The 6,479-nt window shown below is 38.8% G+C and overlaps 1 long non-coding RNA gene across 1 annotated transcript; it reads right to left on the bottom strand.

Moving 5' to 3' along the window:
* Positions 1-3,361: 3,361 nt before the first annotated feature.
* LOC122041629 lies at positions 3,362-4,798 on the bottom strand. Its single transcript, XR_006129017.1, has 3 exons — positions 4,398-4,798; positions 4,224-4,315; positions 3,362-3,802 (listed from the first exon to the last, which is right to left on the bottom strand). It is a non-coding gene; the product is annotated as an uncharacterized LOC122041629 (long non-coding RNA).
* Positions 4,799-6,479: the final 1,681 nt, after the last annotated feature.

Raw genomic sequence — 6,479 nt, forward strand, 5'->3', positions numbered from 1 at the left:
TTCCCCTCCCCTCTTTGGCCCAATCTGGGTGATCCGGCGGATAGAACAGGGGGCTCCCGTTTTGAGGGGTTGACGCCACGTGGAAGTCAAAAGGCTAGGTGGACCAGGCGGCTGACCGGAGAAGGATGGGCCAACCTTCTGGCCGGACGGATAGGAGTCGAGATCCGGCGCTCAATGGAACAGTAATGAGGGGCCGAGCGGAAGTCATGCTTGGCCGAAGATATAAGGTAACATAGTGCTAACAGTCCTTACATAGCACCCTACCGAAATTCTCCCCGGCATATCGATGCAAATGGCAGTCCGGACGTGATGGGAGTGCCGTCCGGCAGGCGCGTGAGATGAGGGTCGTCCAGATGGAACTCCCCGTCCAGCCGGACGGACAAACGTCCCGGCCTGTGGTGAGTATAGAAGGACAAGAACATCTTCTGACAGCTGTCAAGTCTTATGGCTAGGTCATACTTCAAGTCTGACAATGAGGTGTTCTGTTGTCCCATCGAAGACGTGCTTGGACTGTAGCGGTATGGCGTCAGGTAAGCTTTCTGACAGACACATACCGAGGTATGGGCTGTGGACACGTATGCGCCTCGGTGGACGTGCAAGAGCTCTCTCACCACTTTATATAAAGAGCCTCTTACTTCGCAGGAGGTACGCGTTCAACACCTTTGGAGCCACTTTCCTCACTGCTTGCTTGCCTGACTTGAGCGTCGGAGGGTCGCCGTCGGGAACCCCTTCCCGGCCCGACTTCTGTGCAGGTTCGCCGGAGATTCGTGCAATCAGGCGAAGATCCACGTCATCGACCCAGGGAGCGCCACGTGCCCAGCGTCCGTCGGTTCAGCTTTCGAACAGGATCACTGGGTGTGACGAGGCCGAGCACGATCTTGACTACTGCTGTAGGACCCCAGGCTAGCTGGCCTCATCTCTGGCCCTAGCCATGAGCTTGATCAACCATGGGCAAGCTTAAGACCTAGTCAACCCTAACCGTGACCTTAGCCAGCTGCCGCCAAGCTTGTGGTCGTGACCAAGCTCATGGTCATGGCCATGATCGCGACCTCAGCACTGGCCGCGAGCTTGGACAGCAACGAGTTTGACCACTGCCTTGATCAGTTAACCCTACCCGCAAGCTTGGCCGACCATGAGCTTGGGCGACTGTGAGCTCAGCCGCGACCTTAGCTAACCCTAGCCACATGCTTGGCCGACTAAGAGATTGGTATTTGTCATGTGGGCATGAAACTCTAGAAATGATTGTTGTTTTAAACATACTTGTATTTGATTATCAACTTCATAATGTTGTTTGTGTAGACATTGTTTGTGTAGGCATTTTCTTTAGAGAAACTCTAGATAGCTTCTTTGTGCACCTGGTTTAGGTACATCATGAATGGTTATTTAATAATTTAATTAATCTTAAGTTTAAACTATATTCATTCTTAGTTGTTTAGTTTTACATGTTTAATAATGTTGTAAAATTTGTTCTCATTAGGTTACAATGTATATGAATAAAATTTGGATGTATAATAGGTTCGAAAATAGATTTGTCACTGAAGAATATTTTGATGGAGTTGAACACTTTGTGGAATTCGCTAGGTGTCATCCTGAGTGTATGAATGGTGATGAGTTGCATTATTCGTATAATCATTACATGCAAATGTCAAAATACAACTTTCCACGATGAGGATACGGTGAAAATACATATAGGTAGAAATAGATTTGTTCAAAATTACCACAACTGGTACTATCATGAAGAGCCTTATTGTTTGAGCTAATTGGACCTTCTATTGCTTTGTTATTTGGACCTTTTGTTGCTTCATCATCTAATGATAATTCAATGCAATCAATGATTTACATCACGATGAATGCAATTGATCATTAGAATATAGATAAAATATCAACACCTGAAGTTTAAAACTATATGACATGTTAAAAGCTAGTGAAAGAGAAGTGTGGAAAGACATTCCTTCTGTTTATTCTCAATTATTAGCTACTATACGACTATTGAATATCAAGATAGAACATCATTTTTCATAATGATGTTAGATGACATTTATCAATTGATGTCACAATTGCTCTCTGCTGATAACATAATGATCTTTACATTAAAAAAATGGTTAGGGGGTTAGGTTTGTATATAGAAAAAATTAATTATTTTATAAATAATTACATGATATTTTGGAATGAAAATAGTGAACTTATGGAATACAGAATGTGTATATAAGCAGCATAGTCATATATCAAGGAAGAAGAAGAAGAATATACCATGTAAAGTTATGTTTTATTTCCCATTAACTGATAGGCTTCAACAAATGTATGAATTGACTGCAACAATAAGCCACATGAGGTGGCATCATGATCATATGTATGAAAGAGATATAATGTGTCACGCCCCAAAGGAGTCCCTACCGAAAAATTTTGGTAGCATCTCCCCTGTACCGATGACAATCTGAAGCATAAATACATACAAAATACATCACTCATATACGACTGGAATATATACACATATCATAAATGCATATACCCAACTAATCAATACCATGATACCATGATCCATAACTCACAGAGTCAACAACATACTCGTGACACCTGTGCAATATATATACGGCTGCATATACATGTAAAATAAATGATATGTATGAATGCCAATCAAAGCTCAAACAAATGCAACACCTCACAATCGCATGTAGCTAATATCTACTAGGCATGCATGCAAATATATCTCCATAGATGCACCGCGTATCATATACAAATGCACATGCATGTTCCATGGTCACCCCGCCACCTCTCTAGACACCACAACCCCTATATCGTCGAGAGGCTTGTGTATATGATGACTGTACTACCCTCTAGCCCACTATAGAGTGATTGAGGCGGACAGTCCGCTAGTAGTTATCTAACTACATAGCATCAGGGTTCCTGACTACTCACAATGTCAGATCTCACAAACCTCGTGACCAGGTGACACGATAGAACGAGCGGTAACTGCTCCAGCTACCACTACCCATGAGTGGTCGAGTGTGCGACGTTAAACCAAAACAACTGACGACTCTCTCACACAAGAGAGATAATGGTCGACGGTATGCCATGAATGATGAACATGATATATATATATATATATATATATATAATCATGATACAGACATCGTCATCATCAATGCAACCTCTAAATCCACATAGTACCCCACAACATGAATATAATCGTCACGATACCTCCACATATCCCACCAAACATATATACACAACTACACATGTATAATCAACCAAAAACCTCCAATAGTCATACCAGACACATATAATCACTACCACATAAATATAAGTATAATCAATATGCAACCTCTATAAGTAACCACCAGATATGTGTGCAAACACAATATAAATACAATCATCACAACTCCTCCAAAAGTACATAACAAAAATGTGTGTTCATTCAACATGTAAATGTACGGTCAACATGATGACTCCTATAACACATACCAACCTACGTACAATCCACATCATATGGATAATTAGCATGGTAATTCCAACAACCTGACAATCCCTATAATACATACTCTACACGTGTATTCACAATAGAGTAGATATCAAGAGTTGAGACTATATATCAATTAAATAGATCATCACAAGGGTCAAGCATAAGTATCATGCAGGAAAGTAACAAATGAACACGATATAAGGTAAAGCAGCCTAATCCATCAAATAATAACCATGCACTAAGTTCAAAGAAATATATAGAGGCAAAGGAAGAAATACCCGTCTTAAATGTAAATCGAGCTAAACAATCCCCGCGTCAAAGTACTTGTCTCGAACCAAAATCCTGCAATTACATGATATACAGATTTAGCTAGTTACATAGGAACTAAATAGTTAAATCAAATCCCCAAATCTATTTAGGGTAACCCCAATCAAAATACGATCATTGATTAACCACCTAAACTAGAGTTAAATTGATTTAACCCTTAATTATCCGTAAACCTTCCATGATTCTCTAGAACAAAGCAAACCTAACCATCACAGAATCAATTTCGGATTAGGTCTACACACACTAAAAATCTCCAGCAACCTAAATAGAACAATTCCTGTTAATTCTGTTATTAATCCAGATCAATTAATACATAAGACTCCACTGGTTAAACACCACCCTACATCCACTGATCGAGCCAACAAAGAAGAACAAGAAATCAACTAGACAATCTATTCACCACCAAAAATCCAGCAACAAGAATAGCACTCATTACCTCTTCCTCTTCAATTGCTGGTGTTGATCACAGGTCTGACGAAGAAAGTGATCCCCAATGGAGCTGTGGTGGCCAGAACCAAAGCACAATCACTGCCTCCCAAAAACCATTACCCAAATCAACACTATAAAGAAGATCGAATGCTCAAATCCACAACCATATCTAACCGCTTACCTCCAAGATCACTGCTAGGGCACAGCGCCGCAGGAGGGAGAGGGAGGGGATCAGGATGAGTACCGCTGCTACGGCTGCATCGGCGATGGGCGACGAATGGCATGACATCGGGCGCCGACGATGTCAGGCAGAGATGATGCTAAGAGAAGGGAGAGCACGATGGATCGGCCGAATCAACACTAGGGCAAAAGGGAAGGTGGTCGGCGCACGGTGAGGGAGATGAGAAAGAGCGGCTAGCGTCGGCGATCGAAAAACTCATTGTCGTCGGAGCTTGATGGTCCTCGGTGATGAGCAATCGGGAGAGAGATAGTGTGTGAGGGAGAAGAGAAGGGGATTGGGGAAGAAGGGAACGACAGAGGGAAGTTCGGGAGAAAGAATCGGGTGAATGAGAATCGGGTGGAGCTTGGGTCGGGAGAGGAATTAGAGAGAATTAAGCATTAAATCCAACTTTAGATTAATTTAATTAAACCTAAAGTTAATTTCACAATCAACTTCCATTAAATGGATATCTCAAACAGGCTCCGCTTAATCCCACCGATTCATCCCCTCAAAACAAGTCATACGGACTCCGTTTAAATCCTGAAAATTTCTTAAAAATTTCAGAAAAATCCAATAAGATTTTTCGTCTAATAACATTTATTATTTAATTTTGCAACATCTTACATAATGTGTCATCCTTCTGACTCTCCTACATGGAAATATTTTAATACAATATTTTTTAATTGTAATGGAACCACGTAATATAAGATTGAGACTTTCAGCAAATGAATTTCAATCATTTGGTCAATATGGACAGTAATATTTATCTTAGACAGTCATATTAACATCATATAAGCTGTCGCCATGGATGTGTGTGTGAAAGGCTTACTGTACTTATTCTAGGGTTAATCAATTTGAAAGAGGAGATACATATTTTTTATGCAACCTCTAATTATCGAGCTGAATGAATTATGGAATATAGGGCCAGAGACTTATGATATTACAAGTAAAACTAATTTTACCTTGCATGTTAATTTATTATGGACGATTAGTGATTTTCTAACATACTTAATGTTGTCAAGATGGAGCATCGCTGGTAAATTAGTATATTTACATTGCATCAAAGAATCTGATGCATTTTTATTATCTTATAGAGGGAAGGTAAATTAATTTGATAATCATCTTAAATTTTTACGAAAATAGAATCTTTTCAGGCAAAATAAGAAAGAGCTCATAAATAATGTAGTGGTTAGAAAACTTCCACCCATAATCAAGTCAGGAGAGGAAATATTCAAGGAAATAGACAACTATGAATTTGTATAAGTAACTCTAATGGGTTATGATGATTTAAATAAATACATTGTTAGAGTGTATAAGAGTGGCTGGAAGAAAAAATATATATATTGAGAGCTATTATATTGGAAGTCTCTGCTCATTCAACATAATTTAAATGTGATGCATGTTAAAAAAATTTATTTCAATAATATCTTCAATACATTGATGAATATTACTAAAAACTAAAGACACTATAAAATCATATGAAAAATTGAAAGAATTAGTTAGCAGACCTGAATTGCATTAGAATAAAATAACTAATAAATTTCCAAAGGCTTGTTATATATTAGACAAAGTTGGTAATCAAGTTTTATGTAATTTGTTGAGAGAAATCAAATTCACATATGGGTATGCCTCGAATATAGCTCGATGTATGGATATGAACAAATTAAAAATATTTAGAATGAAGAGTCATGACTATTATATATTCATGCAAATACTTATTTTAATAGCTTTCCATTATCAACTTTCTAATAATAATTGGCAAACACTCATAGAATTGAGTATGTTTTTTAGAGATTTGACATCGAGGATTATTATGACAACAGAGATGCCTCGTCTAGAAATAGAAATACTTCTGATACTATGTAAACTTAAACACATATTCCCACCTAACTTTTTGATTCAATGAAACATCTACAGTTCATTTACTTTATGAGGCATGATTAGCTAGTTTGGTGCAATACAGATGAATGTATCTATTTGAATAGTTCTTGAGGAGATTAAAGAATAATGTTCATAACAACATAAGTGTGCGTTGATAGGTCA

Source organism: Zingiber officinale, chromosome 2A (assembly GCF_018446385.1).
Source record: "Zingiber officinale cultivar Zhangliang chromosome 2A, Zo_v1.1, whole genome shotgun sequence".
In the NCBI taxonomy this organism is placed as follows: Eukaryota; Viridiplantae; Streptophyta; class Magnoliopsida; order Zingiberales; family Zingiberaceae; genus Zingiber; species Zingiber officinale.